Here is a 13,919-nt window from a genome sequence, read left to right on the forward strand (position 1 = left end):
TATAAAATATATTATGTTATGGAGAATGAATGAATCAGAAGACCTGAGTAAGGTCTATGAAGGTCTATATATCACCTCACAAAAATAGCAAGGAAATGTATCAAAAGTGCAAAACCTGAAACAGTCACCAACTATAAATAGTTGTTGTCTGAAATAGCATATCACAGATAATATACATAGACTGTATACATATATAACGCATATTACATGTAGCAGATATCATGCAATTCAAGATTTTCTTACTTTGTTTTCACTTGACTTATTCAGACATAATCCCTCTGAAATCAATTGGAAAATATTCGCATAAATACTCAACAATTTTTCTTGCAATTCTGTTCATCCTCAGGCTAGTATTTCTCAAACATAACTAATGTTCAAATAATACACAAATATTTGGAAGCTGACATGATATCTTCCTCCCATCTGCTATAAAGGAACTTGGAACTCAAAGATATCTATGACAACATTGTGATAATAACTAATGACACTCAGAGTCATAAGGGAAAATATTCCCGTTTTCTCTGTTAATCAGACAAGTAAAATCCTATTTACTAATTATGTGCTATTAAAAAAATTGAACTATCTTGTCATAAAGAAGAATATTACAGAGAATTATACTTGCAAAACAAATGAGTAGGGCTTTTTAATTATTGAAAGATTTTAAATCAAAGGGCAAGTTTTAGGGTTTGTTATTTTGCCAAGAAACTGTTGCAATATTTGCTGGGTAAAATGATTTCTGTGGCTGTATGATACTAAACCTAATATATCTCATGACACCATGCACTGATGTCCATTAATGTTTGTCTTTCACAGCAGATTTTATAACTACAAACATCTTACTGAATACATTAATAAATATCCAGATTGTGCCAACAAATGGGTAACGAAATTAATATAGCTTTCCTGAACCATAGGATTCTATTCAATTTAGATAGGGACATGTCTGCATAAGAACTTATTTCAAACTAACTAAAGGTGTGAAAATAAGGTGTATTACTTCAAACACATTTAAGCTTCTCTGCAAACACACTTCCTAAGGAGATGAATGAGCTTAACTTACAAACTAAAGCAAACTTCAACTGGCTCATTTCTTAATACAAGTACACACAATGGAATATAGTGCTCTGTAACTGATGCAGTTAAATTTGCATCTTCATTTGACTGACTTGCCACAGGGGACTATCCCTAATGTTCTGCACTTTAGACAGAATACTACCCTGAGTTTTTTCCCGGGACAAAAAAAATATTAATGTTGGGTTACATTAGCAAGAAATCTTACTATGAACAGGAAGTTATTTTTAATTTTGATTTTTTGGCAACACAATGCAAGATCTCTGCCTCTTCTTGCAAGCACAGATGCACACTAGATACATACAATAATGTGAACAAAGACATGAGAACATACCTGTGAAAAATGTTGCACTCACATAGGTGCAAGCACAAGAAGAAAATGTTTTAAATTGCTAAAAATGCATAACCACATAGTGGCTCCTTGAACTGTCCTGGAGAAAAGCAAGTCTGCAGTCTCTTTATGGGCTACTGAACTGAGAACACTGAGACACTGAGAATTTACAAGGGCACATGCAAAAATGCACTTCTCAATTGCATCTTCTTAAACCCATATATAAGCAAAAGAACTCAAAAACTTATGTGAAAAAGTAGAATGGATCAGAAAAGCCAATGCATAGCAACTCTAAATTTAAGAAGGAAAACTAATTTGCATGCTCTAAACTCAGATATTTTGCCCAAAGAAGCACAAGAAAGCACCTGAAAATTCTGAAAGCAACACAAAAGCTCATCTCTATCAAGCATTCATATTTAAAAATATTTGTCGTGCATAAGTACTCTTGATCCACAACATTGTAAAGTTAACTGCAATCAAGACTCCTACTGACTTCAAGAACCATTAGAAGAGTTTGTAATTACCAAAGAATGACTTCTAAAATTTACTCTGTATCTTACACTCAATGAACAGCTGAATGCATCAGCTGTTAAAATCTGTTTCTTATTCACAAAAGAGAAAGTAGGATTCCAATACTGGCAAGTTTTTACCCTATGAAATGCATAAAAACCAATTATTAAATTAACAAAGTTGTCTGCATAGGGAACATAATTAGAAGAGGGTCTAGGACAGTACCTCCTCTTTTTCACACATGTAGAAACCATTTATCCCCACACAATGTTCTCATAGCAATGCAATCACCATGGTCAAGTGGAAGGGATCTTGCGACAACAAAATTTTCAAATTCTCTTCTTTAATATCACTACTCTCACCTTCCACAAAAAAAAAAACAAAAACATTCTCAGATATACAGACAGTAGGACACAACAGCAAAAAGGACTTCGAACACTTGGTCAGCCTTCTAGCATACCATATCAACTTCAGAGAAAATTAAATGAGGAAAACATTACAACAGCCCAGGGACACTTCTCCTTAAATTTGGTGATTAAATTTTAAGTACTCTTTGTCACAGATACCATAAACTGATTAAACCATTTTATGGCTGACCCCTACTGACTATGCTAAGCAAAAAGAGAGGACTATTAATAACTACCCATTTCTGACAGCTGCCCAGAGGCAACATAGCCTTTTGCAGCAATAAAATGACTCCCCAGCTCACTTACTGAATGCTAAATATTGATTCATATTATGAGTGTTGTCAAACACAGACTGCTGTTCTGAAGATCCGTACTGGCAGGTCATCAGGAATGGCATTAGCAAATGTCAGGTCAGGAATCAAAGGGCTGCTGGACTCTTTAGGGATGAGATTTATCGATCACATAAAACGCGAAACAGATCAAGTACTTGTGATGATGGAAACGGTCATGGCAGAATGAGGCTGAGCCTAGCACGATTTATATCTCAGAAGAGAAGCATCACACAAAAATGGTGACCATTGAAAATAAGTTTTAAAGGTTGGGATGTCCATGGCAAGGATAACCAAAGCTGAAGGCCCACAAAAGATCTTTTTAGGGCTACAAGTCACACTTTGAAAACACATTTGGCCAAAGCCAGACATGTAGCTTGCATGTCCAGGAGATCACACTACTGGTCTTAAGGATATATTTAATTAATATTGGTGTTGTTCAGGCCATAAAACAAGCTAATGAATACCAGAACTAAATGTTAAAAAAGAGGTCTATGGCAATTAGATGTTCTGAATAAGATAGGGTCATACTCTGTGTCTATGATTGTTAGATACCCATCTTGAATTCCAAATAATGCCAAAATTATTTAAATTCTTTTATTTCACACTTTGCCGCCACCTGTAGCACTTAATGAAAATATATTTCAGGACTTTCTTTTTGTAAGACAGATTTCACACAGGCTAACATTTTAAAATTTTCCCTCAGCTAGGAAAAAATCTGGCATCAAGGCATGGAAAGATGACAGTGGAATGCTACAAGTGGGTTGAGAAGAGAAAAGGCAAGCAGCTTTAAGTTGAATTAAGCACTGACATTTCTTCCTTCTTTCTCCTTTCACAGCACTTTCTCTTGTGAAACACTAGTACTAGGTAAAGATTATTAAAGGTTAAGATTAATGGGAACAGGTCACTGCTTGATGAAAAAGAAAACAGAGCAAGTGTGTGCCTGTAAGAAGTGCACCACCTGCAATGCCCTTGTAGAACAGGTATGGGGCAGGAGGATCTTGTTGTGAGCAAAAAAAAGCCAAAAGTACCACCAAGGCCATCAAAACTGACATTGAAAAGGAAAACCAACGGGTCATTCTAGTAGGTGACCCCCTGGTGAGGGGAGAGGAGGGCCCCATATGCAGACAAAACCCACTTCATAGGGAGGTTTGCTGTCTCCCTAGTGCCCAGGTTAAGGATGCTGTAGGCAAACTTTCCACCCTTTTGAATACTTCAGATTACTACCCACTTCTTGTCTTTCAGGTGGGTAGGGATGACATAATAATGAGGTGCACAATCAATTAAAAGAGACTTCAAGGCCCTGGGGCAAGTGGTAAAGGGATCAGGAGCCCAAGCTCTGTTCTCTTCCATCCCTCTGACATCAGTGATGAATGAAAGAACATATAGGAAGAGCCAAAAGGTGTGTTCATGTCTCTGGGACTGGGGTTGTTGACAGGGCTTTGGGTTCTATGATCATAACTTGGTATACGAGGCACCAGAGCTATAAGCAAATAATGGGATGCATTTGTCCCAGAGGGGGAAAAAGATTCTGGGGCAGAAGTTGGCAGGGTGGCTGAGAGAGCTGGGGTTGTTTAGTCTGGGGAGGAGGAGCTGGGAGGAGACCTTATAACTCTCTTCAACTACCTCAAGGGAGGATGGAGTGAGGAGGGGAAAAGTCTCTTCTACTTAGTAGACTGTGGTAGGACCAGAGGAAATGGATGTAAGCTGCACCAGGGGAGGTTTGGACTGGATGTTAGGAAATATTTTTTCACTGAGAGGGTTGTCAGGCACGGCAATGGCCTGCCCAGGACAGTCACCATCCCTGGAGGTATTTAAAAGGCATTTGGACCTGGTCCTTAAGGACATGGTTTAGTAATTAAAATATGGTGTTGGTCAAAATTTGACAGGACGACCTTTGAGATCTCTTCCAACCTAAACATTCTGTGATTATTTTATCAAATTTTAAACTGATATAACTTTTAACAGAAAATCTAACTAAAAGGACAAACAGCAATATGTATCCAGAGATCTTAGAAAGGAGACAGCTGCATTCAGGCAATCCCAGTCAAGCCTATTCTAAAATTGAACAGGAACAGTATGATTTGGATGGAGGAAATAGTGTGCCCAAATCTAATCAACTAATATAAAATCTTGTATTTTCTTAATTTTGTTTTGACCATCTTAGACAAATGGGTTATTTTTAAATTAATTAATACATACTCAAATATCTGAAACTACTTCACCTCAGCTATGCATGATTTTTTCTGTTTGTTACAATTTTTATTGTTGCAAAGTTAGAACAGGAAATTTATCAATACCCAGGACACTATTAAGCAATCTCTATAGAGAAAAATCTCCATTTAACTTTTATTTTGGATATCTGAAAGGTAATTAGGATATCTGCAAAGAGGCAAGAGCTTGTAGCTACCTAGGGAAGATAATATCCTGGTATACTGTATTCCCTGCATTGTATGTTCTCTTTCAGAAAATCAGAAATCAAATTACAAATCTGAATATACCATTTGATTCTTACATAGGGCACAAGAACTCAAGAAATTACGATAATTATAAATAATAGATTTGAAGATTAATGGCTTAAAAAATACAATTTAATATTAACAGATAAATGCTGAGTATTGGAAATCATGAAGAAACTACTTGGGAACCTAAAATATAGCTATTAGCAGATAAATAGTTCCAAAAGAAGGCACAAATGCAAGGCTGACAATATCTTCTATTTGGAATTGCTGAAAATCAAATTAGGATGATGGTGTAAATATATTTTTAAATTAATTACTTAAATAAATACATGAAACTTAAGGGTAGAAACAAAGTTTAAATAAATTCATCAAACACTGTTAAGCACAGTTGTAACTTCTATGATACCTATGGACATTCTGACACTAAATTCAACCAAGACAAGGTTTTTTCTGCTGTGACCTACAATTCTGACTGCAATGGATGTATGAGAATTGTAGAAAATTAGGAAACATCTAGAATGGATTTCTGATAGAAAAGCAATTTCAGTATTTTTATAATAAGAGTTAAAAGAGAATTTCTTCTGCAAGAGATACATATCCCCTAATTAGAACATCCTCCCATCAAGAAAGATCTTGAGGAAGTCAATTTAGTCCAGTGGCCATAACTATTCTGAAAAATATCCAGTGTTTAATTTCATCAGTGCTTTCGACTAATCCAAGATGATACCACCACCCAAATAGCAGTTCTCTCTCCTTTCCAGCTCACATTTCTGCCCAGACAGGCACAAGTTTAGCTAGGGCAGGCTAAGAGCTATGTGTGGTAGGTGGTACTGGGACTAATTCATTCTTCTACAAAGAGTCCCCTGAACCCACTCACTTTGGTTTTATATCAGGGAGGGGGGGAAGGGAGTAAAAGAGAGCACACACTGACGTTCTGAGGAGCTAGAACAGCACCTTTTATGAGAAACCCATGGAGCAGTTTACCTGTATTATGAAATAGCTCTCTCAGGGTGCAGTTCCATAATACAAACGGAGAGTAGCAGTAGGTCACAGCTACTTAGGAGAAGGTGTCCTCTCCACTCCCAACCCATCTTTCAGCTTTTTTCCTTCCCTGCTCCCATCTACCATTACCTTATGCTGGCTCTGAAGCTCATCATGTTTATCCCACTCAAACCAACTCAGTTCACTAACAGGGCAAATCCATATAAAAAAAAACAAACAATTTTTCTGCCAGGTAATTTAACTGGCTCACAGAAGGATCCAGCAGCACAGAGATGGCACAGAGGAAAGACTACTGCAGAGAAGCCATGTGTGGAAAAGCAGGACGTGGCAAGCTTTTGACCACATCAGTTCTCAAGGAACCACACTCTCAGATTCCTGCAATACTAGACATATAGGAGAAGACAGAAAATCTATTGAAGATTTGAGACATTTGGGGGATTACTTAGCAATGGCTAGAAGGCTATAATTTCCCAGGCTAGCCAGTCAGTGTTGTACTGACACAGCCTCAGTAAGCATAAGCAGCTACCAGTAACTCCCAGGGGCAAAGAAACAGCCTCTGGTGTGCACTGAAGTAGCTTAAGCAGCAAGTGTAAACACAGATGAGGCAAAAGTCCCTATATTTCAGCATATTAGCCACTTAAACTCCATGGATGTATGTATGTTCCCCTCTTCAAGCTCAGAAGCCTTGTCTAACAAGTAAATTTCCAAGCTGCTTCCAGGACATCCAGAAAATCTTCTTTGCAGTTGAGTGAGGAAGATTTTGGCAAGCACAACATTGAAGATGTTAGCATTTGAAATACAGAAATCTGTAGATAGATTGCAGCCACTTAATTAATCTGTTTCTCCAACTGTATAAAATAATAACGTGTTGGTGTTGAAGCAAAACTTACAAACTGAAGCACAACATTGTAATGTGAAATTGATCAACAACATCACCTACTTACTCGTTTATATGAAAAGCATGACTCTCATTCTGACTGAGCTTGAACTTTCACAAACCAGTAGCTAAAACTGGCAAACAGAAATAAAAGTATGCATATGTCCTGGTTTCATCATAGATCTGATTCAAAAGGGACAAATGCATACTGTCCCAACTTAGTAAAATATTTAACAATATATCTGAAATACTTGCATCTCATACCTCATGTAAAGCCTATTTTTTATTTAAGATTAAAAACTGATAAGAAAGTATAGATGTATATTTAACTTCAAAGTTTTGCAAAAAATGGATGTCTACCAAAGAATCACATCCTTATTTAGATTTATTTTGTATACTTGCAATATTAATGCAAATTGACGTTCCTCATGAAATAATTCATTCGCAAATGCTTCTTGGGCTTTCATAAGAAGATTTTTTTTAATGACTGTCATCTAGGCATAAAGGAATTCTGCATTCTTCATTTTATTTGTAATGATTTTCTGGGGGTAATTTTCATATTCTGTGAATATGAGGTAAGATATACAATCTCTTCTGGCATATTCTTTGACACTGGTTCATTCCTTTTTCCAGTTCCTTGTAAATTTTCAAGTTGCACGCAACATACCAGAGAAGAAAAGTATCCAAAATATTATTTCCTTCTAAGTGGCTTGAAGTGTCTGTAAGTTAAATTACAGGGACTGGATTTTGACACAAAGATACAACTGCCAAGCTTTAATTCATACAGAACATCTATGTTATAACTTTTTAAGAAATAAATATGGCGAGAGTTCAACAAAAGGAAGGCATTTTATTCAGTGGGCTCTTGTGAAATAATTAAAATAATAAGAAATTCTGTAATACAATGAAAGCCCTTAAACTGCTCTATAGACTCAGGCACATATTTTGTTCATTCTCACTAGACAGCAACTACATTTGCCTACAAGTTTTTTTTAATTTAGAAGATGAAAAATATGGTCATATGTATTTTGGTTTACCCTACAAAGGCAAACTACATAATTTCTTTTCCCAGCTATAAGAACTACCTTTGAAGAAAATAATTTAAAAAAAAAATAATATTCTCTGAATTCTGATCTCTGGCAGCCAGGGAGATCTACATGTAAGTAGAGTGTGCAAAAAGTGCAATAACAAATCTTTTTTGTATAATTTGTTAAGTAACATTTAACACAGCAATTTTATGTGATCAATTCTCAGATAAGGGAAAGCAAGGCAATAATTAATATTTCCTCTATTACTGTCTGGTGTCCCATATCGACAGAATAAATACTTTTATTTCAAAACCCTGGCCACATTTAAATGGTTTTGCATTTGCATGAAAAAAGCAAATAAGAAATAGAGAGACTACAATTGTGTTTGCATTGTCAGACAACGTTCAAAAACATAAAGGCTAAACCCACCATTTTAATAATTCCTTCCAAAGACAAAAATCCATTAATAAGCAAAACATGTCAACAACTTAATTAAATTTTTCATAGCCAACGTAAAGTTATGCAGTGTTAAATTTTAACTTTTTATGATATCACATTCACTACTGATATGCTACACAACAGATAATACATTCTGAATTTTTCTTTGTTTATTAACAAGCCCTTGTAATTAACTTCCTTTTAAATCATAAGTATGATACTATTTTAATTTCCCTCACATTCTCTACCCTATCATTTGGAATCACATTAAGCTGACTCTTAGCAGGCCACCTGGTGTAATTCTATGACATTGAAGTGAGTTGTTCTGGTATGCAGAAAACACTGATAGTCTTCTGTGCTGAAATCTATTTCTCTAACTGATGACAGAACTGGGGGAAATTAATTTTTGCTATTCATAAATACCTGACAGGTTTAATATAAATGTTTTGAAAAAGACCTCAGTATATGCTGCACATACATTATATATGCAGCAGTGCACTAGAATATTTTATTTCCAACCCATTCGATTTCTAGATCAGAATAGCTGAAACTGATGAAATTTCTCAAATTACTGCCAGATTGCAATTTTCTCCATACACATATAAACAGCAACAGAGGCTGCCATGAAGCCTTTCAGTCACTAAAAAACAGTTGGACGTTTAGGACAATTTGTTTGATAGAAATGCTACCAAGAAATACGTACCATACCTTGCTCAATAAATTAATAAGGAATGAATTGCTTATGAATATGCAATCAGAGACCAGAGGGAATTCTATTACAAACCTACATGACCAATAAAACTTGTTCATAAGGTACAGAGTATTTCATATTCCTAAAGCCACATTAGCAGCTGTAATGTTATCACCAACCTTCCATTCCCCTCTCTATGAAAAGAACAAAAATTAATCTTACCAGTAAAAGCAGATCTGCAAAGGTCTCCTAAAAATATGAATTTATTTGAATGCCTGGAATCTAAACAAAGAGCTGGTACATGGAACAGCTGGGGAAAAAAAACCAAACATGGACAGAATTCTTGGTTTTCATATATAGGAAAACAACATGGACATCGATGGAGATAAAGGATCTAGAAGTCAGAAGCAAAAAAAGTGAGCCATTCTGGGAGAGGGCCTAAATTACTTACCCATTTTTATGTCAAAATACCCATTTTTCACTGTACAGTGTAAGACCTACCAGATTTCCTTGCAGATATCCTATGCCCAAATACCATTATTTCCAAATAGTAAATACAAGACACTGAACAATTCCCAAAACTAAGGTAAACAGGTTTAGAAAAAAACAAAACAAAACAAAAATGACTGAGTGTAAAAACTTATTACCTGTGTACCTTTGCCAGTATACTTGTATTTCAACATCCTTTTTGAATTTGGACCCACCTGCTGCCTGGTACCAAATGAAATGGCAGCAGTTTTTTAGGCCAAAAAATCCAGTATGTGGCTATGATCAACAAATTATAGTCCGTCCCCCCCCCCCAAAAAAAAAAGAAATTTATTAATTGGCCAGCAAATAGGATTTACAACTAGAGACTTAAAAATCTAATGCATTTCTGATTTTAAGGCAAAGAATACATATATATTAAGCATGTTTATTTAAAAAAAAATAGAAAAACACCACCTTATTCCTGTATTTTGTCTGAACTCTAAAGAACTGTTGTATATATCCAAAACCTGGAAACAGCAAATAGCAGCATGAATAAAGAGAAAGTGGGAGATAAGAATACACAGGGGGAAAAAAACCAACACATATTTTGATGAAATAGAAAGAAAAATCCTGTAAGCAAGATCAAGCATGACTTTACTATTTCTCAACATAACATCCAGTACAGGAAATATTTTAAAATCTGGTATAGTAGTCTATTAATCCCCATCATATTTAAGTATAACAAAACCTGTGGTTCTTAATTTTCTATCAAATTACTGTTGTGAACGCTCTTCCTTTTACAAGACAAGTTATAAAATACTTCAGGATTTGAAGAAAATTCTGGATTATTTCACAAGTTCTCTATTTAGAGGAATAAATGCCTCTGGAGATGAAATTGCTGCTTTCTTAATTCAGAGCCTACGAAAATGATATTAAAACTGTAAACTGCTTTACATTAATGTCAAGTACAACTCAAGTAACTGAAGTACAATTTCAGAGCAAAAGTTTTTTGAGAAAATAGTACATCTTCCTTTCAGTGCAATTTATAACCATGTTTTCAGTAAGAGATAAAATAATGTCATTTCACTCACTCCACAGCAGTTTTGTGATACTTGCAATTGCTTGTCAGTCAAAAGAGAGTCTAAAGACAGGACAGTTTCTGCTGATAGTGATCTGGGTAAGTGGCTTAATAAAGGTTTGTGTCACACAGAGTGTACTTCAAATCAACCAAAGCTAAATGCTATTTTATAAAAAAATCTGTACAACTTTTTAATTGCTTTGAAATAATTACAACTATTCTTAGTATTTTTTCCTCTGCTTTACTTGCAAAAACATGAAAAAAAGGATTTAAAATCTTAACTATTCAAATATTTAGGATAGTGAAGGATAGTGAAGGATAGTGAAGGATAGTGAAGCCAGTTTTCTTGTACCATATTTGTACCACATAGCTTGAAGAATTTGGCTCTAAAGCAATTAAGTCAGGTCAAAGAGAATCTGCCCACACTTAATCTTCAACAGACAGAACAGCAACCAAAGCTAACAATGGCTCTAAAAAATAGTGACTTGCTCTTATCATTGGAAAATACTAAGTTGTTGGCCTCACAAAAGGAAGCATAACCTGGCTTCCCTTGAAGGGATTTGTCCTAAGCTATTTGTGCAAAATTGCCCTATTGCCTGTGGTGCATTAGGATGTCCAATGCCTCTCAGAAAAGTAGGACATTTTTTGCCTGCTCACTAATTAGGTCCAGGCAGAAGGAACGTGCTTAGCAACTCCAGGAAAAGCTTGATATTCTCAGGTTTTAGCAAAACCTCTCTCTGAGGCAGAAAGAGGTGACATGTTGAAGGGAAAACTAGAATATCCCAGAAATCCATATTGTCAGGAATCCTGCAGTAAATTTCAACACTCCTCACTGGCTGCTGCTGAAGGGCAGTGGTGCAAAAGTGCCAATCCCATGCAAAGGTTGCACTAGAACATCAGTGTGCTAGTGGGGAACCACAAGTCAAACTGGCACAGACTTTTTTGGTATTCAATGAGGAAAGGTCATCTTCAGCATGGAAATATATTTTCACACCCATGAACTAATGCAGTGAACTTTTTTATCGCATTATTTTATATTATTTTAATAAGTATTTTGAAAATTAAATACTCATAAAGAAGAAAATTACCAAAGAACTGCACAACTGTCATCAAGGCATGTAAGCATTACCAGATCTACTCTGTAGGACAGTTAATTAAACTATATTAATGATCATAAAAAAAGAAAACTATTTCAGGAAAATATTTCTTACTGAATTATCAAATCTTCAACTGGTTCAATAGCCAAAGTTTATTTTGATTTCACTCTGATCTTAGAAACCAAGAGATGTTCTTTGTATTACTCCTGCCTCCCTGACAATCATAGTTTCCATGTGTATCTTTTCCATTTGTAATATCCACACTGTTTTTCTCTCCCTGTTTTCTCTTTGGTTTATCTCTTGGCCTGGAACCATCAGGCTCCTTTGAAACCCACCCACTGGGGAAGGATAAATACTTCATTGCTTAATGATTATATCCACTGGCTTCTCTGATTCAGATTAATAATGCAGAGTGAATGCCTACAAGCTTTCATCTTGCCCATGGAAGATGTGAAGTCCTCTTCTCTGGACCTGCCTGGATACAGTCTTCTGTAATGTGCTCTTGGTGATCCTGCTTTAGTGGGAGAGTTGGACTGGAAGACCTCTAGAGGTCCCTTCCAACTGATAATTCTGTGAAAAATAGTAGAATGACTAGAGGGGACTGATGAAACAGAGACATTAGTGGACATTAAAATGAAAGTCAAAAATACAATGCAGAAAAATGAAAAGCAACCTATGAAGCAGTAACAGTCTAAAAATCACAAATAATTAGCAAAGATCTGGACATTGCAAGATCATGAGGTTAAAATAGCTAGTTCTGCAAGAGACCCCATACAACACTGAATTCCAGGCAAAAAAAAGCGAACAGAAAAGAAAGAATTACTAGGAAATGAAAAGAGAAAATAGAGAGTATCATTATGTCACTGTATAAGCCCATAATGGGTTCACATCTTGATAACTACATGCAATTCTGGGCAACCCTTTCAAAAAAATATATAGTAGAATCAGTAAAACATACAAGGGCAACAAGAATGACCAAAGGTCTTGATATAAGAAACAAATAACTAGACCAAGACAGCTAATGTGATGTCCACACATTTTGGGCCTATTAGATGGGACGAGAGAGAAATTGTATACTCATGAAAAATACATGTTTTGATATCCTATATAGAAAATCCAAACCCAGTCCTAGTACTTAAATATTTTTCTTTAAGGAAATTTAAATATTTGTGATGTCAATTATGGATAATTTGCCAGTTACCAAAATATGATTGATCAAAAAAAAAAAATTTCTTATTTTCTCTTAACAGTACCCCAAAAGCATTAAAAAATAAAGCATTGTCTACGCCAGGTCTTTTTACATACACATGGCAAAAAGCCAGGTCATTCTCAAGGAGCTAAATTCACAGTATGCTACTATTAAGTAGCCCAAAGAGCCAACCTATATTAATAGCCACATTATAGGCTTTAAAGATATTAATGTAAAGCAAGAACACCTACTTCTGGACAAAAATAAAGGCTCACTAACTGGTTTAGGATCACTCATTATGTAATTCAGACAGATAAGTTTAAATATTCTAGAAAGAGTGCTAGCAAAATATGGGACTCTACAGGTCACATTATTTTTTAATGGATGTAGTATTCTAATTTACCACTTCTAACCTATTTTCAACTAGAAAACAAGGGTAGGAAGGCAGTGGCAGCAATAGTCCGCAGGACTGTATTTGTAATACAGTTAGGTACATGGATAAAACAAAACAGAATTGCTCATTTGAACATCTGCACTGCATTTTCCCAAGATCAAAATGATACCCACAAGCTGTTTTCTTGCTAACTGATACACACTTTTTCTACACACAGCAATGATGGTAACAAATGAGCAGTAACAAAATGTTTTTCTTGCTCTTTCAGCTATATGTATATATAGCTGTAATCTTTATATTTTTATCCTCTGCCACCGTAACTGAACGTCTTCTGGTCACAGCCAGGTTGCTTTGTGTGATGAACTGGGATATTTAAAAAACAGAGCAAAACAAAACCAAACCAAACAAAAAAAACCCACAAAAAACCAAAACAAAAATCCCCCAAAACCAACAGCCATACCTGTGTCCTCATATGAAATAACCTCACCTAATGATACATGCAGAGAACAATAACACATGTGACTGAAAATTTACATTTTTATGACAT

At 35.5% G+C, this 13,919-nt stretch overlaps 1 protein-coding gene across 1 annotated transcript in view; it reads right to left on the reverse strand.

The window, feature by feature from the left end:
• CAMKMT (calmodulin-lysine N-methyltransferase) overlaps window positions 1-13,919 on the reverse strand; it is a 210,070-nt gene that overhangs the window by 113,940 nt on the left and 82,211 nt on the right. The gene's annotated exons all lie outside the window — the stretch shown is intronic.

This window comes from Calypte anna, chromosome 3, assembly GCF_003957555.1.
Source record: "Calypte anna isolate BGI_N300 chromosome 3, bCalAnn1_v1.p, whole genome shotgun sequence".
Classification (NCBI taxonomy): Eukaryota; Metazoa; Chordata; class Aves; order Apodiformes; family Trochilidae; genus Calypte; species Calypte anna.